General features: G+C 37.0%; 1 pseudogene; it reads right to left on the minus strand.

The window, feature by feature from the left end:
* Positions 1-11902: 11902 nt before the first annotated feature.
* On the minus strand, positions 11903-23330 carry LOC143690543 (eukaryotic translation initiation factor 4B pseudogene; annotated as a pseudogene).
* Positions 23331-24221: the final 891 nt, after the last annotated feature.

Raw genomic sequence — 24221 nt, forward strand, 5'->3', positions numbered from 1 at the left:
TTACATTGATGACTCTGGAGATCTCAGAAGCATTTTTCCTCAGTGGTTTAAATAACAGACAGTCATCTGCCCAGTACAATGTTATAAAGTCCTTCTTAGATTATCTTGGAAAGACCACTGAAGCTTTACTATTTTAAGCTCAAATACTTTCAAAATAAGAAGCATTCATATTTGAAACTGTAATAGGAATTTTAGATTTTTATGCTATTTTGGCAGTAAAGAATTTCTTATTTATTAACTGAAACGTATTGCTGGTTGAGAAGATTGTACAGAAGACAAATCTTTCACACTCTTAATTACCCTGAAATGTTTATAGGGTTTGAATGCTAATTATTTAAACTCTTATATATGCAAGTACTGTTATGTACTGTAAATAATCAAACAAAAAAGACATAGGTTAATCTTTCAGAACTTTACAACCTAACATGAAATTTAAAATGTGGGTGCATGGGTGGTCCAGTGGTAGAATGTTCACCTTACATGCGGGAGATCTGGGTTCAATTCCTGGATCATGCCCCCTAAAAAAACAGAAGAGCAAATGTATTAGGTTGTTAATGCTGCCAGAATGCAATATACCAGAAATGGTATATTGGCTTTTAAAAAGGGACGTTAATAAGTTTCAGGTTTATAGTTCCAAGGCTATAAAAATGTCCAAACTAAGGCATCCAGAAAAAAGGTACTTTGACTCAAGAAAGCCCTATGGTTCCAGAACCCCTTGGTTAGCAGGGAAGGCATGTGGCTAGCATCTGCTAGTCCCTTGGTTTCTGGTTTCAAATAGTTTTCCCAGGGGCCCTTACTTTTTGCATCTTCAAACATCTGGGTCTTGTATTGGCTCTGTGGGCTCTGAACTCTCTCCAAAATATTCCCCCTTTCAAAGAACTCCAGTAAATGAGTCAATACACAATTTAAATGGGTGGATTCACAGCTCCATCTAATCAAAGGCTTATACACCCAACTGAGTGAATTATATCTCCATGGAAACATTCTAATGAAAGGGTCCCACCCTGAACAATACTGAATATGGATTGAGAGAACATGGCTTTTCTGGGGCATGTGACATTTTCAAACCAGTATAGCAAGACAGAAGTATAAAGATGCATATTCCAAATAAAATAATATGGATGGGAGATGTTAGATGCTCATCTAAATTGATAGATGTTGGCCACCTGAAACCAAATATTACCAATGTACTCAGGTAATTTACTTGAAGAGGAATCCCATTATTAATTATGGTCAAATGGAAGATGTATATGCCCCTTGACTTTGATATGATTTAAAATTTTAAATAAGTGTATAGTAAATAACAGCAGCAAAACTTAAAAAAAAGCTAAAACAGAGCAGAAAACGCAACATCATGTTTTTCTATTTTTATTGTGTCTTCAGTCGTTTTCATATCCACTTGGGCAAATGGTATTGGAAGCCTTTTGGTTAAGTTATCTTGAACAATACTTTAAATTCAAACTGGCAAATAGCAAAACACTTTCAAAGACAAAGAAGAATTCACACTGCTTCAGAATTTTCAATAGAAGTTCTCTTCCCCACACAGGACTTGCACTTAAAGATCTCTAATGTCTAATTATAACCTGGCAGCTTTATGGGCGGTGGGAAAGTTATCATCCTTTTTCTGGGATAGGCCAAAAAATGGGAGATTTATGGTATAACTTATGCAAATATAAGTATTTCATTACAGTTTCTTCAGTTCTTTTAGAGTCAATGCAAGTCCTTTTCATTTCACATGCCTCTGTCTACTTGCTTGTGATCGATAGATAAGAGACAAAAATATGTTTAATTTTCGTTTTTAAAGTGGCTAAATTTATAATTTGAAACCAGAGAGTTGGGACTATTGATCAGGCAGAAGTTTTGGAATATTTTGAAGCAGACACAGCTTTTATGAGACTTTTTGCTCTCTGTTTGGCTTGTTGAAGCTTATTGGCAGCAAGTAGAGGTAGGGGGTTGAAAGGGAGCTGAACTGAATGTCACCTCCTCTCGGTAAATGATACCAGTTTCTAGAGATATTTTTCTTGGGAGACATAATGTGGACAAACAGTTTGTTTACTCATTTTGAATTTAATCCAATTCTAGGGAAAAAAGTAAAAGGCTATCATGAATCTACATTTTTTACTTTCCTGTTGTACACATTCAATTAGTATTTATTGAACCTCTTTAAGTGCTAGGAAGTGTTCTAGGTATCAAGAAAATAGAAATAAATGAGACAGTCTGCCCTTATAAAGAATACAGCCTCTTTGAGATTTTAGGCTTATGTTTTTGCCATATATTTACTTCTTTCTTTCTTTTTATATTTAGTGAATGCTGTTGAGATTTAGGATGGAATTCAGCATGTATGTCTCACTCCACCTTCCTTACATAAGGTTGGGAGGCTGCTGCCTACAGGAAACACATTTCATGCTGTACCTTTGAGGGGCAGGACCCCATGTGTGGAGGGTTGATTTTATCCCTTGCTGACTGTGGTGAATAGCATGTTTGTCTAATTCTGGGTTTCAGTCTTAGGAAGCCCATCTCTGCCAGATGCCGAAGCCATATTCTATGACCAAAGCTATATTAATAATGAAGTTGACAGCTTGATTTTCATCTACTTGTCTTTTTTTTTTTCCTTATCTATCAAATGGTGTTAGTTATTGCCATCCCCCCAAAAACACACAGACACACAGACACAGACACACACCAACTATGTGCTAATGTATAAGGAATTTTGAGAGGTAGATAAAATCTGGCTCCTGTTGACAAAAGTGTTATTAAATACACTATATTTAGTTTGATGTCTCTTTTTCAAACAGAATCTTTGAACTCTGTCATGATTTTTATTGCTCTGTATGTTTGGTTTTTATCACTGAGGGGCTCACATTGAAGTGCTATAACCTAGTCAGGCAGCTTTAGGATTAAACCTAGCCATATTAGACTTTCACACTAAGTCACTATAGCTTAAATTTTTTTCTTTGAAAATAAGAAAGCTTTTTAGCTGGGAAGAGGCTGTTAGAAAGGCAAGGGATCTTTTTTTTTTACTAATTAAAAATTTTTTGTTTAAATACCAAAAAACACCAAACAGCATAAACATTCATAACTTTTGATCACTCCGTTTTACATATATAATCAGTAATTCACAATACCATCACATAGTTGCATATTCATCATCATGATCATTTCTTGGAACATTTTCATTTATTCAGAAAAAGAAACAAAAAGAAAACAGAAAAAAATTCATACATACCATTACCGCCTCCCCCTCCCCCTCACTGATCACCAGTATTTCACTCTAAATTTATTTTAACATTTGTTCCCCCTATTATTCATCTTTATCCCATATGTTTTACTCACCTGTTGATAAGGTAGATAAAAGGAGCATCAGACACAAGGTTTTCACAATCACACAGTCACATTGTGAAAGCTATACCATTAAGCAATCATCTTCAAGAAACATGGCTACTGGAACACAGCTCCACATTTTCAGGCAGTTCCCTCCAGCCTCTCCACTACATCTTGACTAACAAGGTGATATCTATTTAATGTGTAAGAATGATCTCCAGGATAACCTCTCGATTATGTTTGGAATCTCTCAGCCATGGACACTTAATTTGTCTCATTTCACTCTTCCCCCTTTTGGTTGAGAGGGTTTTCTCAATCCCTTAATGCTGAGTCTCAGCTCATTCCAGGATTTCTGTCCCACATTGCCAGGAAGGTTCACACCCCTGGGAGTCATGTCCCATGTAGACAGGGTGAGGGTGGTAAATTTGTTTGTCGTGTTGGCTGGAGAGAGAGAAGGCAAGGGATCTTGAGCAAATGGTGTAGAAGTCTCATCCAATCTTTCATTGATGGTGGTTTAGTACAGAAAACAGAAAATACTTTATGATCTTCAATGTGATGAGATTTATATAGAAAATTATGTATTTTATTAGAAATAAGGTGCTTTGACACTGGTGCTTTCTTGGTCTTAACAGAAGTTGTCAATGGAAAGATTTTAAAAAGCTATTATGAATATTAAGTGTTAACAGCAAGAGTAATAATGCCATTAATTGTAAGATGTATCCCAAATTAAGAATGATAGAAATATAAAAAAAAAAGCATAGATCTCACAATTGATGGAATACATAGATACTCTGAAGATTATTGGAAGTGCTAAAACAATTAGGTTCTTTATAGGGTCTCCTGGAAAGATTTGTAGGGCAATGTAGTGCTATCCATCAAGAAAACAATTACTGCTTTTATCATACTCATGAGCAAGTAGTTAATGTCACCACCACAACTACTCTTCATATTGAGAAAAATGGAGAATGGACACTGAAACTCTGCCCAGGGAAGCCTTATATTTCTATATTCTTGTTGGCCAGAAACAATAACTAAGAGCTGCAGTAAGGTGACTGCTACCTTATTTTTATTTTCTTAGTGTCACAAGAGTTCATCTAATTGGTGGAACCTAATTTGCACCTGGAATACTAATGCAAAGGAGTCTGGTAAATGTAGCTGGTAATTTTTCAACTTCTCCAATTAGAAGAACTATAATATGGAGTCCAAGTGAGTGAATCCTCAATATCAAGTATGCTCATCTTAAGCAAAGATGTAAGTCTCAGGATATACTGATTAAGTGGGCCTTAGTGTGCAGGTATTGCAGTTTGACCTTGAACAACCTAGGTCCTTATATAAGAGCAGGAAGAGTATCTCAGTAGGTTCAGGTCAGGTGCTTCTGCCTTAATAATCAGGTGTAGCAGATGTGGGGAAAGATAATAGAGAAAAGACTGCCCTATGGATGAGAGTATTCATCTCAGGAGAAGGAAAGTAGACACAATTTTGCAAGCAGTGCTTATTTCACAGATCCGGAAGTGACTGATATGATCTCTCTCACTATGGGAAATCTTACAAAACAAAATTTAGATGAATAGCATAGAGAAGTAAATGTCAATTAGAATTCAGAGATAAAGATAAAGGAAGGAAGGTACTCAGTTCCACGAAGTAGTGCTGATCCTTCATGTTGTAGAGAAGGAAAGGGACAATTTCAAAAATAGGTTAAATTATTAGAAACTCATTTGAGCCTCTTGCTACAGAAGAGCAGAGGGAAATGAAACACCAGAGACATGTTGCATGTCTACAGATAAAGATGGATCTGAATGAAAAGCTCCTCAAAATTGGAAATGTTGCAAAGTACTGAAAGACATGTATTTTGAAAAGCACGTGGGGGAGGTGTTTATGGTCTTCAGAAGCATCAAGGGCAGCTTTGGTTCTGGAATCTTCTGAGAGTAATTTTTTAGCTGAAAGAATTGTGGAGATGAGGGACAAGCCTTTCCCAGAAGTTGTGAGTAATTCTATACCAAGCAATCCTGGCAGTAAACCACTATGGCACAGGACAGAAACTGAGTACTCTCAAGATGTGATGGCTTTCAAAATTCTATAGGTCAAAACTCACCGAAGACTAGGTAAGTAGGATTGCTGCCTCTGTAAACTGCTATACTTTTTCAGAAGGCAGGCAAGTCACAGTGTTACTGTCAGAAAATGTATACAGATGAATGCCAGCCCCTGACATGATAAATACATATTATCTGTTCTGTGGAAATTTCTTCCATTTAAATTTACATTTATAGTTCATTCCAGAGATCTGGAAGACTGGCAGGAATTCTGACAGGATAAACAGTTTTTTTCTAACAAAGACAATAAAATTTATTTTAATTTTAATTTTAATTCCTGTAGTCTTTGGACTTTAATTTGCAAAGGGATTTAAACATTGCACTTTAATCTCTGCCTGGAAATTGGATAAAGGGAGAGGCTGCATATTCAAATGTTAGATGACAATCTTATTATTTGCATTTTATAATTGGAGTATCTTTTGCATTCTAGACTCTCTAACAGGTTTTCTTTTGTTGTTGTTAAATAAAGTTTTTACTCTAGATTATTTTAGATTTACAGAAAAATTGGGAAAAGAGTATAGAAAGTTCACATATACCCTACATTCAGTTTATACTATTATTTACATCTTCCCTTAGTAGTGTACATTTGTTGAAATTAGTGAACCACTATTGCTATATTACTATTAACTGAAATCCATACTTTATTCATATTTCCTTAGTTTTACCTAAGGTCTTTGCTTTATTCCAGGATCTCACCCAGGATACCACATTATATTTAGTTTTCATGTAACTGAGAAATTAGGATGTAAGGGATGATTTTGATTACTGAATCATTACTAGATATTCCTTTTTTTCCTTTCTGGTATATTGGAGTAGACAGAGGGAAATACCTGAAATCTCTAAATTGTAATCCAGCTGCTTTGATCTGATAATGATTGTATAGCCTGTATCTTCTGCCCCTGTGATTGTAAAAGCCGTTTAACCTTCATTTGTACCCAGTTTTCCAACTTTAGAGTTCTGTACAGCCCCTAACATTTATTAATGAAGGATCTTGGTCAACCCAGAACTAACTCATCCCAAGTTCAAAGTTATCTTGATAATGGATGCTGGTTCAAATCAAAGTGGGCTCACCTGACATGCACAGTAGCTTAGACTCTAACTTACAAGTCACCTATACCTCATTATAATATGAAAAATCACACCCATCATCATAATAAGGCTGCCATTTTCTTACACATGTTCTGTGCCTAAGCATGTAATCAGTCTGTGCATTCTCAATAATTAAATCACCTCTAATTACATCATCTGGGGCCACTGTGCTCATTATCCTAAACCCTGCCCATCCTTTTCTCTAATAAAATTATCAGAGTTACTGCAGTTCAGGGAGACAGATTTTGGGTGCTAGGCCATTTTCTCTCTTGCTACTTGCATAGTAATAAGCTATTTCTCTCTTTGAAACCCCAGTATCTCAGGAATTGGTCATTTGAGCACATCGGGCAAAAGAATCCACACTTTCATCCAATAACACTCTGGACTATGACAGTTTCTTAGACTTTCCTTGTTTTTGATGATTTTGACAGTTTTGGGGAGTACCAGTCAGGACATTGTAGAATGCCCCTCAACTAATATTTTTCTGATGTTTTTCTCATGAGTAGATGGGGTTTATCAGCTTTTGAAAGGATGAACATGGAGGTAAAGGGCATCTTATCTGTTTTGGCTTGCTAAAGCTGCTGGAATGCAATATGCTAGAAATGGGTTGGCTTTTTCAATGGGTATTTATTAGGTTACAAATTTATGGTTCAAAGGCCATGAAAATGTCCAAATTAAGGCATCAGGTGGAATACACCTTCTCTGGGGAAAGGCTGCTGGCATCCAGGTTCCTCTTTCACATGAGAAGACACATGGCATATCTGCTTGTCTTTCTCTAGGTTTCTGTTTTCAATGAATCTCTCCAAAATGTCTCTGGGTATGTCCTTTTCTCTTAGATCCTCCTGGAGCATTTTCTTTCTGGGCCCTCTCTCTCTTTCTGTGAGCTCTCTTAAAGGACCCCAGCAAAGGATTAAGACCCACCTTGAATTGGTGGGTCACATCTCTATGGAAACAACCTAATCAAAAGGTCCTATTCATGATAGGTCTGCCTTCACAGGAATGGAATAGAAGAACATGCCTTTTCTGGTGTACATAATAGATTCAACCCAGCACAACATCATATCAAGGGTACATACTACCAGCATGACTTATCACTGTTGATGTTGACTTGATCACCTGGCTGAGGTAGTACTTATCAGGGTTCTCCACTGTAAAGTTACTCTTTCCTCTCCTTTCTATACTATACTCTTTGAAAGGAAGTCACTGAGCACAGTCCGCACTTAAGGAATAGGGAGTTATGTTCCCATGTCCAGAGGGTAGAGTATCAATATAGATTATTTGGTGGTTTCTGCATGGGAGATCTACCTCTCTATTTATTTACTTATTCAACACAGTTTCTCCTGTTGTTAACATGTTATAGTACCATGGTAAATTTGTCACAACTAAGAAACTAATATTGACACACTATTGTAACTATCCCCCTACTTAAATGGATTTTGCTAGTTTTCCCACTAATTTCCTTTTTTCTGTTTCCAATATCCCAACTGACACACATTACATTTCATTGTCATCTGGTCTCTAAGTGTCTCTCAGACATTCCTCATTTTTCAAGACCTTGACAGTTTTGGGGTAGTTAGGTATTTTGTAGAATATACCTCATTTTGTGTTTGTCTGATGACATACTCACTATCTTCCATCCCCACCCCAACCCTGTTTTTTCATTTCTAACCTTTGGAACAAGTCTCTGGGCACAGATCACATTCAAGGAATGGGTTGTTGTATAACCGGGTTTTTTTTGGGGGGGGGGCATGAAAATAAATAGCAGCTTCACTCACAATTGCTAAAAATTGGAAGCAATCAAGATCCTTTCTGTAAAAGGACAAACTATAGCAAACCCACATAATAGAACTACTTTTTGGTGATAAAGGGAAATGAGCTATCAAGGCACAGAAAACATGGACGAACCTTAAGTACATACTGCTAAGTGAAAGAAATCAGTTTGAAAAAGCTACATATTGTATGATTCCCACAATATGATATTGTGAAGAAGGCAAAACTATTGAGATAGTAAAAATATCAGTTGCTGCCATGGGTTGGGGGATGGAGTGGAAGGAAGGGATGTACAGGTAGAACACAGTCATTGTAGGGCAGTGGAATTGTTCTGTCTGATACCATAGTAGTGGATATTTGACATTATGCATTTGTCAAAACCCAGAGAACTAGGTACACAGAGAGTAAGCCCCAATGTAAATCAGAGACTTTAGCTACTAATAAGGTGTCAATGTTGGTTTCTCATTTGTAGCAAAAGCACCACACACAAATACAAGATGTTAATAACAGGGTGAAACTATGTGTAAGGGGTGGAGAGAGAGGTACAGGGGAATTTTCCATACTCCCTGCACAACCCTTCTGCAAACGTAAAACTTCTCTAAAAATAAAATTTGTACAAAAAGAAAACAACCAAAGAGTTTGGTTGACTAGGGAGTAGTCGATTTAAAGGTGAGGAGTGTGCGGAAAGGATGAAGAAGCAGGAAAGCGATAGGATCTTCATAACGGTTAGGATAGGGAGCTGACCTCGAATGGGAGCACAGCGACCTGGAACAGACTATGCCTGTAGGATGGTGCAAGATAACTTCGTAAAGATTGGTGTGTGGTGGTCAATTTCTAAGAAGGCTTGTAATCGATAGTGTATGACTATTTGTATAGTGCTTCAAGTCTTAAAATTGCCTTGGCATATATTATCTTATTTGATCCCTTTAACAACTTTTGGGGTAGATATGGCCCTTATTCTTTTTAGAGTAGGGAATACTTACTGTTATACAGGTGCTGGAGCTATCTTCTGATTCTTAATTCAGCTCTCTTTTTATTACTCCACATTACCCATTGAAGTGGTGGTAGAAAACCATTACTGTCTTTTGAACAAGGGTGTTAATATAAAAGTTGTATTTTAGAAAGTTTGGAACTGGTTTATGGGATGTATTGAATAGAAGAAACCTAGGAAATGCTTTGTGTTGATCCAGGCATTAGGCATTATCACAAAAGAAAGGCATAAAGGAACATTGGCATATCTGGAGTAATGTTTAAAAAAAGAAATGACAGACTTCTAAATGTGGAATCTATTAAAATGTAAGCAGTAAAATACATGGTACCGAATGGATTTAAGAGAAATTAGAGCCTACTTCAAAATTTTTGAAAGATGCCTTGTATTATTTTTTTTTTCAATTTTTTTTTTTTTTTTTTTTTTTTTAAAGAGAGAGGGAGGAAAGGAAGGAAAGACAGAGAAGGAAGGAAGGATGGAAGGAAGAAAGGGAAACATTTTTAAACATTTTCTTGTTTTATTATATTTTGTTTGTTTGTTTGTTTGTTTTTACATGGGCTGGGGCCGGGAATCGAACCGGGGTCCTCCGGCACGGCAGGCAAGCACTCTTGCCCGCTGAGCCACCGCGGCCCGCCCCTTTTTTTTCAATTTTAAAGATCAGATTAATTTGGAGAAACAAAAAATGCACAACTCAAAAGATGGGAATTTTATATTTCAAGACATTTTCCAGGTAGTAAGTCCACAGATGGCAAATCATTTTCATAGAAGATATTTTTGTACAAAGTTTACATATATTAAGGAGCTGGATATAAATCAATTCCTGTTTCTGTTTTAATAGGGGACGGGGAGTGTAGCGGAATGAGAAAGAAGAGGGCAAACCCTGCTTATTCATTAACAACAGCAAATAGTTAAAAACAAAGACAAAAACCTTTCCTTCTTGGGCATCTTTCTCTAAAAGCCTACTTCCTAGCCACCAGCCAATCCATTCCAATTATTTAAAATTAATTCACTTGGAATACATTTTATGTCTACAGGGTAAATATTCATTATGCTCGCCGCTGCAGCACGTACGAACTAACACCCTGCATGGCTGGACTGAATCTAACCTAGGACTGGTATGAGAAGGGCTTGCAAACAAGAAACCAAGGTGCCATATCTCTGCCAAAACCAATACTGCCCGTGGTGGGAAGGACACCATCTACCAAGCTGACCCCTATAAAATGTGCACATACAAACAGGCAAGTTAAGTTATTTTGTTGCAAGAGAAACCAGGTCCTTGTTAAATAGTTCTCTCCATCATTTACTCTCTCAAGAGAAGCTAAAACAAAAAACAACAACAAAAAAATACACATTGATCTATGCCACATTATAAATCCAAACCATGGAATTTCAGTAGAGAAAGGAGGAAAATTTAAAAAAATTAAATAAAAATAAACCAGTAAAGGATAAGAAATGCTTCCAAATGAACTGTTTCTATTTTTCCATCCTTATTCACCACCTGAGACCATTAATTCTGGAGCTTTCTGGCCTGTAAAAAGGGTCTAAGAAGCAAGAGCAGGAATGGATGGAAGAAGATTCATGAATTCAAGGAGCCAGTTTGCTTGAGAAAAGCAGTGATTCCTCAGTTGACAGCTCCCGTGGACTGAGATATAAAATATCTAAGACCTTAGGTATATGACTTAAATAGAAGCTGGTTCTGTGGGAAGTCATAGTAAAGAGTAGTCTGAAGAACAAAGGACAATAATATTGAGACTACATTTTTAAAGGTTCAGTGTTTCAAAAGAATGCGTTTCAAAAGCATAGTGTTTAGATAGGGCAAAATCAGGACACATGAAAGACCTGTGAATTCTGATGACCACTGTGTGCTTTCTGCTTCAGGAAGTGACCATGTATGTATTTATTGTGGGGCATGCCATTTCCCTATTATCTAGTGCGAAAGAATTCATCACCTCCCAAAGTTTCCTTTCAAACCACATTTTCCCCACTTATTTTGGTCACAGAGCAGTCCTATTTTTTCATGGCCCGGGGACTCACTCATTCCCAACTATCCCCCTGGGAGATAAAAATGAAGGAAATCCCCCTAGGTTGGTCCCAAAAGCCCAAAATTAAATAAGAGGAGGAGCTGGTAGCCTCCTACAAAGTAAAATGACCTCTGAGACTATTTAGCCTATCTTTCCAAGGATGGAAAATTTATTTAGATAATGTTTAAGAATTCATATATGACACAATAGGATAGTAAGAATTAAATGGTAGAAGTCTCATATTCTTCCTTATGTCTGCCTATTGTCCAATCAGATTCCAGATACTGAATCACTGTTATTACCATCTGCTAAATGGAGGTCTCTAGGCACTAATCACACAGACAGCTGCATGGTTTCATAAAAACACACAACCTTTCCTTTAAAAGCTGTACACCTCTTTCTCTTTGTCTACTCTAATGATAGTCTAGATAGTTCAATACTTTAAAAGTTGCAGCAGCATGCAAAACAATTTCATTTCATGTCATTTTTTTTTACAAAAAGCTAAGAAAGGTCTTCCAGGAGATGGTATATTTCATTTTGTCTTATCTGAATAAAGTGTTGGTTTTTCTCTAATGTTCCAGGATGAAGTGAGACTAGAAGAAAGCACAGGATGTAGAAGTCTATTAGGTGTAATCTTCCCCCTCATTTTCATCTTCACTATCAACTAAGACAGCCACGTACTTGCTTGCAGAACTGAATTTAGAGGCTGTATTTTCTTCAGCTCAGATGCAGATCTGGAGTCTTGATCCTTTTTCCTATCTTACCTATCACCCTGGTTCCAGTGGTCTTTGCTTTCTCCAATCTCCTAGACTGGGAATGGAATTCTCATTTTAGTCTTTTGAGACACTCACCCTGTCTACTTTGTTTTTATCTTTCCTTGCTGATCCTTCTTCAAATGGTTGAGCTGCAGTTACTTTTTCACCACTACTTGCAGGAGATTGCTGCTCTGTGTCTGAGCTCTGAGATTGACAGGAGGGTTACAACTTCACTTCCCCTAAGCCTTCTCCTTTGGTGGAGGGGTTTGCATTACTTTTAGAGCCTGATCAGATTTGAGAGGCCTTGAAATTAGAGAGTAATAGTCTTCTTCCTTACTTGAGTGTTTCATTTCCCAGAGACTTCTTACTCTCTCTCCTCTGTGCATCCTAATTTGACTTCTGCCAGATGTGGCAGATGTCTGGGTCCTTGATGACTCACTTCGTGTCCTAGATCTTTCCGGTTCCTGAATTTCTTCACTTTGCCAACTTGAATATCTTTCCTGAGACCGTCGTTCTAGTTTTGGCTTATCCTGCTGATGGTGCAATTTTCCCTGTTTCTTCTGTAGCCATTCTTCCTACTTCCCATTCTCTAGCAACTGTGTCAACAGGCCTTGCCCCTCTAAAGCTAGAATCTGCTCTGTTGGACTGGGAAGTGTTAGCAGAGGAATCCTCTTTCTTAGGAGTACTCCTAGGCTTCAGACTTAGTTTGGGTCTTTGGTAGGAGACCTTGATCATCATGCTCATACTCATCTTGAGGGTAATCGTCTCTGGAGCCCCATGACTGATCATCCTGTCTGCTGGATCAGTCTTTATAGCAGTTCCCGCCTCCTCTGTAGTCATCATCCCTGCGGTATCCATTACCAAATGCTCTTCTGTCACAGCTTGTCCTGGAGTCATAGCCTCTATCACAGTCTCTACTGCCTCATTCTTCATAGCAACCCTGGCCCCCACATCGATCCATATCCCCAAGTGGGCCATCACAATACCCATCACAACCCATCACTGTATTGGTCTGAATCATAATGATCAAAATACTTGTCTCCAAACCTGTGATCACTTTTTCTAGAAGGGTAGTCAATAAAGTTGTCTATGGCACAATGGGCCCTACAGTCTGTATCTGTTTTTTCTTAAGCCTGAATTCCATCTTGGCCAAAAACCACGATCACCCCTGTATTATCCTGTGGTTTCAACAACGTTCACTCAAATTCTCCGGTTACCTAGAGTCTTTATTGAGGCTTGGGGCACTGAACAGAGAATCCAGGTCCTCAAACTGAGCATAACCAAAACCTTTCAATCTCTCTGGATTGCTGGGTTCACATGGTAAATGCACTGCACTGACATTCAGTCCTCTGACGAATTCCTTAGTGGAGTCTTTTGTCACATCTTAGGGCAGTTTCCTTAGAACAACAACGTAGGGTGGAGATTTGGGAAGATGGCTATCATTGATATTGAGTTCCTGAACAGTCCATGGAGCACTGGAAAGGATGGAATTGTCAGTCAGAGAATGCCCTATCTACATGGCTGCCTACTGTGTTCTTCCAGGGTGTCTGTTTCATCAGCTCCTCTGGCTGGTTTAGGGACGTAGGTGGTTCCTGCACCAGTCGCCCCACCTTCAGCCAGAAGTTGCTTAGGGAAATAGCCTTCCCCTTCTTATTCTTCATTTTTACTGAGGCCACCACATTGGGGGAGGGAGAGAGAACACAAAGGGCTTGGATTAAGTTTTTTAAACTTTTTTTTATTGTTTAGTATAACACATATACAAAGCAAAGAAATAAAGAAGCAATAGTTTTCCAAGCACTCTTCAACCAGTGATTACAGGACAGATCCCAGAGTCTGTTATGGGCTACCACATGATCCTCTCATATTTTTCCTGCTAGCTGCTCCAGAATATAGGAGTCTAGAGAGATTTAGTTCTTTTTTTATCATCACAATCAATTTTTTTTCCTTCTTTTTTTGTGAACAATGACATATATACAAAAACTATAAATTCCAAAACACAGCAGCACACTTTGTGGTAGAACATATTTCAGGCTTTGACATGGATTATAATTTCACAATTTTAGGTTTTTACTTCTAGCTACTCTAAAATACTGGAAACTAAAAGAGATATCAGTTTAATGATTCGATATTCATATTCATTTGTTAAGTCCTATCTTGTATGTATAATTCCACCATCACCTTTGATCTTTCCATAGCTCTCTTTGGGGTTGTTTGGGATATGGCCATTCTAAATTTTTGATATTGGAAGGGTCTGTCACTAATATGGGGTAAGGAAATGGAACTATTTGATGTTCTGGAGAGGCTGGGCTAGGTTTCAGGACTTATCTGGATCAGGGACCCATCTGGAGGCTGTAGGTTTCTGGAAAGTTACTCTAGTGCCTGGAACACTTGTGGAATCTTATATATTGCCCTAGATATTCTTTAGGATTGACTGGAATGGTACTGGTCGGGGTTTGGCAGGTTATGTTAGGTAGCAAGGTCTACCTGAAGCTTGCGTAAGAGCAACCTCCAGAGTAACCTCTCGATTCTATTTGAACTCTCTCTGCCACTGATACTTTATTAGTTACATGTCTTTTACCCCTTTTGGTCGGGATGGAATTGTTGATCCCATGGTGCCAGGTCTGGATTCATCCCTGGGAGTCATCTTCCACATTGCCAGGGAGACTTTCACCCCTGGATGTCATGTCCCATGGAGGGGGGAAGGCAAAGATTTCACTTGCAGACTTGGGCTTAGAGAGACTGAGGCCACATCTGAGCAACAAGAGAGGTCCTCCAGAAGTAACTCTTTGGCATGCCTATAGGTAGCATAGTCTAAGCTTCTCTATTACCTACATAAGCTTCACAAGAGTAAGCCTCAGGATCGAGGGCATGGCCTATTGATTTGGATATCCCTAAAGTTCGACACTATATCAAGGGATTCCCTGATGGTAAGGTTTAATGGTTCCATATTCTTTCCCCCCTCCCTTAGGGGACTTTGCCAATACTTTTTGGTTATCTACTTAATTTGTGTTAATTTTTAAGTTTAAATGCAGCTTAATTTTTAAGTTAACCAAAATGTTCAATTTCATTTTAATCTAAAGTAGCCCTGTGTTATTTCCTACATTTCAGGAGGAAACAATCCTTACAAGTTTGTGTTTACAGACTTTGTTTGTGTGTGTGTGTTGGGAGGAGATGGCTGTTGGTTTCAATTTTTTATTAGCGAATTTGTGATTTTACAGAAAAATCATGCAGAAAATAGAGTTCCCACACTCCCACTCCATTATTAATATCATGTATCAGTGTGGAACATCTGTCACAATTGACGAAAGAATATTATTGTAATTTTACTATTAACTATAGTCCATGGTTTACATGGTATATTTGTTCTTATTTCTTAGTTATAAATCAGAGAGAGCTTAGAGTTAATATTTATTAGGCCACATGAAACCCCAATATTAGTAAATATCCACATACCCATCACCAGCAGGATAAATTGGGAGGACAGATCCGGTAAGTGGACAGAAGGGTTATCCAGTTGAGGTCAGATGAAAAGGAATGGACTTGGTTGCTCTGGGCTTCTTTGAGGTGAGCAGCTGGCCAGAGGGTGGAAAGGAGCGGAGGACAGGGTCTGGAGGCTAGAACCAAGAGGCTAGGCAGTATGTTCCTGCTGGAGGATTTAGTACATAGACTATCAGTTAAGGTATACAACTTATACAACATTTGCCCAAACCTACATCAGGCCATCTATTCCTCAGACACAATTGACAATAAAATAAATTTTCCTATATTCCCTTATATGAAAACTCAACGATGTTGTGCTTGTTTCACTACATGAATGTATGATTAATGACCAGAAAAAAAATCAAATGAATTAACTTTTAAGGGCAATATCAGCCCCTGAGTCATCTTTGCTAAAGAAAGGCAAGTGACTAGATGAGAAAATAAATAAAAAACTTTCCACTGTCAACATATGTATCTCATTTTTTACCAAGAAAAATGACCTTAAGTTTATTCTTTTTCTTCAACCACCACACAATTTTCTTTTAAAAGGTATTTGGCAAAATGTATGTCTAAAAAGGATCAGCTTCATAAATAAGAGGGAAAATCACTTGTATATTTCAAGATAAGTGAATATTTTAAATTTCTAAAACTTGGGATACTTAAATTCTCTGGATCTGCTAATATCTGACTAGAATTTCCAATTTTATCCCTAATGTCTCTGAAGTAGATAATCATATGTGTAGATGTGATTGTCCTTATGCCTGTTTTAACATTTTTTAATTAAATAAGTAGTTCATGACCATTGTGCAAAAATGGAAAAACAGAGAAAAAGAAAATGAAGACTATCCTGAAACTATTTATTTATTCAATAGGTATTTATGAAGCACCTGTTATGTGCCAGGCACTCCTCTCAATGCTAGGGATAGAGCAATGAACAAAATAGAAAAATCCCTACCCTCATGGAATATTCATTCTGGTGGAATGGTACCGACAAAACAAATAAATAAAGTAACACACATGTTCTAAAGAATGCAATAAGTGCTATGGAAAAAAAAAAAGATAAAACTAGGAAGGAAGTACATGGGGGAAGTATGGCATTTAAAAATAAAGCTGTAGGGGAAACCTCATTTGAAAAGTAGTATTTGAGAGGAGTTGAGAGAGAGAGAGAACCAAGTACAAAGGCTTTGAGGTGAGATGCTTCTGTCTTGTTCAAGGAATAGCAAGATTGCCATTATCGCTGGGGCAAAAGGAATGATGGAGGGAGTAATAGAAGATAAAATCAGGAGAGTAAGAAGGTTGGGAAAATGGTTTCCCAACCATCTCACTTTCAGAGTTAATAAGTGATTCAAGAATCACTTTGACTGTTCCGTAAAGTCCAACTTAGCAAGGGAAGGGTGAAGGCAGGGAGCCCAGTATTAATGACTCTTGACTAGGGTTGTAGCTGTGGAGGTGATGAAAAGTGAATGGATATTGGATATTTGCTAATATTGGAGGTCAAAGGTATACAGAGGATTTGATATGGAATGTGAGATTAAGAGAGGTGCCAGAGACAATAATGCCTCAAGGTTTTGGCCTGAACAAGTAGAAAAATAGAGTTGATATTTACAAATAAAAGCTTGGAGAATAAGTGGATTTAAAATTTGCTTTATCCACACACATTGTTTCCTTCAAACCTTTTCTTTACATTTTTAGTTTTCCTGAGTAATATCCTTTCACCAAGGAAATAACTTATGGTTTCAAAGACAATTATGTTTTATTTGTAGAGTGGGGAGGATCTAAGCATTATATAAGTACAGATGTTAACAAAAATGGAAATTTCCAGCATTTTTCTCTTGGAAATTTGGGAGCACATAAGTAATAAAAACTCCTATGTATCAAATAATTCCTTATAAACTCTCAATACACATTATATATAAATATATATATATTATTTTAAAAACACTTCTGTGAAATTAAAGAAACTAAAGATCAAATAATGATCTGCTTAAGGATATTAGTAGAGCTCCAGTTCAATCCATGTTCTTCTGACTCCTGTGTTTTTTACTTTTGCAATAAATCATACCGTTCTTTCAACATTATGCCTTATGGTCTGTCAGAATGTTTAATGCAAAATGTTTAGTTTATTGTCAGGCCATGACCTCTCATTCTAGAGTATTTACTTTCAGTTCTTTTTTTTTTGTCAACTGAAATAACTTATTTTTTCCATAGGATAGACGGTATATTTTCTGAGTCCCTGTGTTATTGAGACTGTTGTTTGTGTATGAGATCATCACAAAGTCAAATGGGTTGGGCATAAAATTTTTATTCACAATCTTACAACTCCATAGAAGTATAATATCTATCCATTTCATCCCAACTGAGACAGGTTTTGCAGGGACTGATCAGGTTTTCACCCTTTATTATACATCTCCTTAAAATTTAATGGGAGAATGGAGAAATTGAGTAGCAGAAGCTCATGGTCTTTAGATGATACTCCAAATGCTGGTGAGAGCCTACAAATCTACTCTGTCTAACCTAGTCCTGGTTGGCAGTAACCTAACATAAACTTCCTTTCCTTGGATGGTGCTATGAGGTTTCATCTTTTCTGATTTCTTCCTAGTTAACCCAAGCAAAAGGCTTCCACTGTTCCATGAAGGAATTAGGGTACACAATAATCAGTTTTTTACTGGACTCTTTCCATTCAATTCACAGGTATACTGGCTAACTTTCTCCATTGCTCAAGGGAATACTATCCTTTATTTCTGGGATTCTTCTTCATTTCAGAACTTTTTTGCCTATAGATACCTGAATCCAAGATCTGGTGGTTTTATTTGCCTCTACTGGAAATCAAGTACCTTGTTACTAAGTTTCCTTCCCAGAAACACTTCTGTTTTGTATGGAAACATCCCCTACAGTGATGCTTCTCTATTCCAAGATTTTTTTTTTTTTACCATTTTATCTTATATCACTTAATGTACTCTTTTCTGTCATTTGCTGAGACTCTCTAAATTTGGATGATGTCATCACTTTTTTGCATTCCTAATTTCTTCAAACCAGTAATTTTCAAAATGTGGTTCCTAGATCAGCAGCATCAGAATCATCTGAGATTTTGTAAGCATGCAAATTCTCAGGACTCACCCAGACCTACTGAATAAGAAACTCTTGGGGTGAGCCCAGGCTATTTTTCCCTTTAAAATAATTTCAAAAAAAATAAATAATTTCAACCCTATACAACAGTTGCAAAAATAATACAAACCCCATATAGAGAATTCCAACACCCCCCATGACCCCAGATACCCAGATCCATCCTTCCTTTGTTCCTTCATTCCTTCATTCATTCGTTCGTTCCTTCCTTCCCTTCATTCATCTATCCATCCATCCATCCATCCATTCATCCATCTGTGCATCTATGTATCTGTGTATCTATGAATCTAACATCTAGCCACATTCCCAGGATATGCTCAAAGTTTACTTTGTTCCCACTGGAACCTGGACCCAGGATCTGCACTGGGAGTGTGATTTGGCTCCTGGGTGAGTGGGAGGGGAGGGACCAGCTATGGTGCCAAGACTTTTTCTTGAATCAGGGCTCACCCTTTACTGCAATCCTTTAACTGTTTTTTGCAGCATTGAAAAAGGTGTTTAGGCTAATTTGTGCTGTTTGTTCAAAGCTTCTGTGTATGTGTGTGTGCAGCCCTGAAACTTCTCACTCTGCCATCTTGATGAGGTGGGTCTCTCCTTCAGGTGAATATGATTCATGCTAAAGTTTGTAAATATCCATTCTCGCAAGAATATCAGCTGTGTTTGGGGTTGAACAAGGAAGAAGGCTGGCTGGAAGGATGAACATTATAAAAAATGGTTTCAGCATTGTAAATGAGAATCAGTACTCCAAACTGCTGTCCATTTTTCTGCTTTGACTCTAGCCCATATAATCAGTTGGCCTTGTTCTTAGTAACCATCTGTTAATTTGTGGTGTCATTAACATTTCCAAAGTGTATTTTATGTTAGATAGATCTTCATTTACCAGGGAAATAGAGATTAGTCCATCATCGCAATGACATTTGGTAAGAGAAAGTATTTTTTGCATAGTTTTCCTCTCTGTAAAATCTGGGGACATAACTATCAGAGGAATCAGGCCAAAGCACTTTATATCTGTTTGACATCTGCTTTTCTTCACAACATGGCCTAATAGAAACAGAATTAATGAGAACTAGCTTTACTTGCTTGTTAGCGATTCTTGTATATGTATAATATTTGTATTAGCAATTGCAAAGAAGAAAAGTTAAATTGTTTTAAATCTCCTAATTTTCATAGAAACCTGTATTGACTGAGGTAAGCCTCTCAAATAAGAAGTCTAACAAGCATCCTTAATTAGAAATTTTAATTCTAATAGCATGAACCTTTTTAGGCTGACAGAGAACAACCTGTTCAGCCAGTTGGTTTTATGTTGAGTGCACAAAGTATACAATTGTAACCCAGCAACACATGCACAAAAGCCAGAAAAATTGGACCAATAGACAAAAAAAGATAGCCGTCAGCCCAAGCTGTGTGCTCTGCATGCGTGCCTCAGATACCATTTTTACCTTCTGTGTTTTCTTTTTCTTAGCAATTTTTCTACCACCTGTAACATAATGTCTTCTAACAAGAAAATAAAAACACCTGCTCACAAATACCCTTCTTTTTATGTAATAGAAAGATAATGTGTGGAAAATGTTAAAGTTTGCAGTGCTTAAATGCAATAGAAGTTCTTGTAGGAACATTCTGTTAACTATCAAGGTGATTGTTGGGTATCTGGGGCCTATTCATATAAAAGACTTGTTCTATGAGGGTTATATTTTAGATTTTTAATAATTTTGTCTTAAAAATTGATATTTGCTAAATGATAATGTTCATGCTAAAGGGAAATGATAAAAGATTAGAATTTAGATTAATTGAAGGAATAAAAAGAACCTGAACTTTTTTTTTTCGGCTTTTAAAAGGGGGATTTTAATAAGTTGTTAGTTTACATTTCTAAGGCTGAGAAAATGTCCCAATTAAAGCAAGTCTATAAAAATGTCCAAGTTAAGGCAACCAGGGAAAGATACCTTGGGTCCCGAAGGCTGATGACATTCAGCATTTCTCTCTCAACTGGAAAGGCACATGGCAAACATGGCAATGTCTACTAGCATCTTCTCCAGGCCTCTTGCTTCATGAAGCATCACCTGGGGATGTATTCATTCTTCATCTCCAAAGCCCTCTAGCAGTGTGGGCTCTCTGCTTCATGACTATCTCGTCATTCTCAAAAGTGGACTCTCTCCAAAATGTGTCTTCCTTCACAGGACTCCAGTAAACCAACCAAGACCCATGTAGAATGGGTGGAGACCCATCTCTATCTAATGAAATTTAATACCCACAACTGATTGAGTCACATCTCCATGGAGATAACCCAATCAAGTTCCCAACCTATACTACTGAATAGGGAGTAGAAGAAACCATTGCTCCCACAAGATTGATTAGGGTTAAAACATGGCTTTTCTAGGGTTCCTAAATCCTTTCAAACCAGCACAGATGTTAGGTAAATTATCTGCATTCTATGAATACTCTTAGAAAGAATGAGTTGGTTCTATATGTCTTGATATGGAACCATTTCAAAACTACAGTATTCTGAAGTGCAGAATAATGTATTGAAAGAAGGAAAAGAAGAAAGGGGGAGGGGGATGGAAGTGTGGTAGGTTGAATTATGTACCCCAGAAAAATATGTTCCTAATCCATTCCTGTGGGTGTGAACCCATTATAAATAGGACCTTTAGAAGAAATTTTTTTTCTTGACCCATGGTCAACTGAATTAAGATGGGCCTTAATCCTATTACTGGAGGCTTTATGGAAAAGGCCATAGAGAGAAGGACACGAGGGAGGAAGAGAAGCTGGAAGTCGATGGAACCAGAAAAGAAAGGAGAAGAGATTGCTATGGTCATTGACATGTGGCAGAAAAGTCAAGGACCAAGGATGACTGGCAGCCAGCCCAGAAAGCTGGCTTTGGGAAGAAAGCATTGCTTTGCTCATACCTCAATTCTAGTCTTCTCTGAGCCTCAAAAATGAGCCAATAAACTCTTGTTAGAACCTGAACTTTTTATTCAGGTAAATAAGTTGGTAAATATAAAAGAACATGTGTTCCTCTTCCAAAGAGGAATTACAAATGGCTACAAAACACATGAAAAGATGTTCAACATCACTGGCAGTTAGGGAAATGCAAATCAAAATGACAATGAGGTATCATTTCCCATCTACTAGACTGGCCTCTGTTGAAAAAGAGAAAACTACAGTTTTGTAGAAGGTATGGAGAAATAGGAACACTCAGTCACTGCTGGTAGAAATGTAGAATTGTGCAGCCACTGTGGAAGACACGTTGACAATTCCTCAGGAAACTAAGTATATATAGAATTTCATGTGATCCGGGAATCCTGCTACTAGGTATATATACTCAGAACCGAAAGCAGGGATGTGAACACACATTTGCACACTGATTTTTGTGCAATCCAAAAAATTTCCAAAAAATGAAAACAACCCAAATATCCATCAACTGATGAATGAATAAACACAATATGATATTTACTTACGATGGAATATTATTCAGCTGTAAGAAGAAATGAAGTCCTGATGCATGCGACAACATGGATGAACTTTGAGAACATTATTTTGAGTGAAATAAGCCAGACACAAAAGACAGATATTAGATGGTGTCACTAATATGAATTAATTATAATGAGCAAACTCTGTGTAGGTTACCAGGAGATAGAATGCGTGTAGAGAATGGGGATCTGATGCTTAATTGACTTGTCGTTCCTGTTTTTCAAGGGTCTTTTAAAACTCCCTTACTTCCTGTAGTTCAGAGTAGGATGGAGATCCAGTGGTATCTGTGTTGGAATTTGGGACTTATTCCTTTACCTACAAGTAATTTGAAGTTCACGCTATTCTCTGTCTCCTAGCAGTGGTGAAGGTATGGGTTATGTTTTTTTTTTATAAATAAAAAAACGCATTTATTTCCCTTGGCTAATTATAATTTTAGAGGAGGATAAATAGAAAGATCATATTTAGGTGGCTTCCTTAATACTCCACAGCCTTGCAAAACAGTCCAAGCCCATTTTTAATAAGCTTTGTTGTATATGATGCTTATTTAATGCTTTATTACTTAGGGCTGGATGTTACAATCCAATCTCAGAAGGAGCCAATTACTTTTATGCATTTTATTTGAAATATCTGACAATCTTTCAAATTCTTTAAATATTTGTAATGTCTTCAATTTCTTTTATAGGTTCCTCATTTATAAGATAAGTATTATAATAGAACCTAATTCATAGGGTTATTGTGAGGATTAAATTAGTTATATAGGTAATGTTCTTGCAAGAATGTCTGGTGCACAGAAACCAGAATATGAGTTTGTTTTTCTAATTTTTATTATTGCAAGCTATGAACCCAACACAGTTTATTACATCCCTTATGATCAAATCCATTAAATCTAAATTTCTAACACTACTGAACTTAAAATATTTTCTAAAAATAATCTGTTAGTAGTTAATCCAGTTGTACAAAAATTACGCTTTTCAATTATTTATGGCAGCTTTTATTTTCGCATTCAAATAACTTTCCTTTATGGTCCTGGACACAAGTTCTACGGAAAATGATGGTATTGGAAACAAAATTTGTTTATATTTTTGACTGTTTTGTCTATTGAGCTGCTCTTGTTAGTCAATTTTGGTAGCTGTGACACCTCTACTTACACTTTGTCACATTCTCTTTGGCTTGTCTTGGGCTAGGTTATTTTATTACCTCTTAGTTCCTCATCATTGTGCAGAGCCAGCATGTTTTGTTTTCCAGTTCTAAAACAGAATAAAATAAATCAGGTGAGTAATCAATCTTGCAGTATAATGCAACGGACTTCTTAAGAAAAAAACAAAACAAAACAAAGGGAAATAGCTAAGTAAGCACAAAATTTTGAACTAGGTTTAGATTGGTTCTGGGGGCTTTGTCATTTCCGTGTTAATTTGAAGAAATGTTCCCTTCTCCTGAGATTCTAAAAGCAAGATTAATCAAGAAATGATATAGATTTGAAATAGATTATATTGTGAGTGTTTTATAGATGTCCATACCTTTGGTTAGAATTCATTTATTTTTTGAGTTTTTTTGTTTATTAGAGAAGTTGTGGGTTTACAGAACAATTATGCGTACAATATAGGATTGCCATAAACCATCCTATTATTAACACCTTGCATTGGTGTAGTACATTTGTTACAACTGATGAAAGTATATCTTTATAATTGTACTGTTAACTATGGCCCATAGTTTAACTTAGGGTTCATTAATTGCATTAATTACAGTTACATGGATTTGTTTTTAAGTTTTTAATCTAGTACCATATATACATATACTGTTTTCATCCTGTACTCGTTTTCTGTCACTAGACCATGTTTTTAAGGTAATATAGTTGCATTTTTGTTGCTTAATCTTACTTTATCCAATTCACATAATTTCCCACTTAGGCGGAAGCCCCTTAGCCTCAGTCTCTGCCCAAAAAGTTATTTTCACATTGTGTCTATATTTTTAGCTGTATTTCATACTCAATTTTTACCTATCCTTCAGGCCTAAGCTTTTGTTTTCCATACTGTGCCAGTTTGAAAGGATTCTGTACCCTAGAAAATCCATGTTTTAATCCTGGTCCATCTTGTGGAGGCAATCCCTATTCAGCACAGTAGGT

This window comes from Tamandua tetradactyla, chromosome 7, assembly GCF_023851605.1.
Source record: "Tamandua tetradactyla isolate mTamTet1 chromosome 7, mTamTet1.pri, whole genome shotgun sequence".
Classification (NCBI taxonomy): Eukaryota; Metazoa; Chordata; class Mammalia; order Pilosa; family Myrmecophagidae; genus Tamandua; species Tamandua tetradactyla.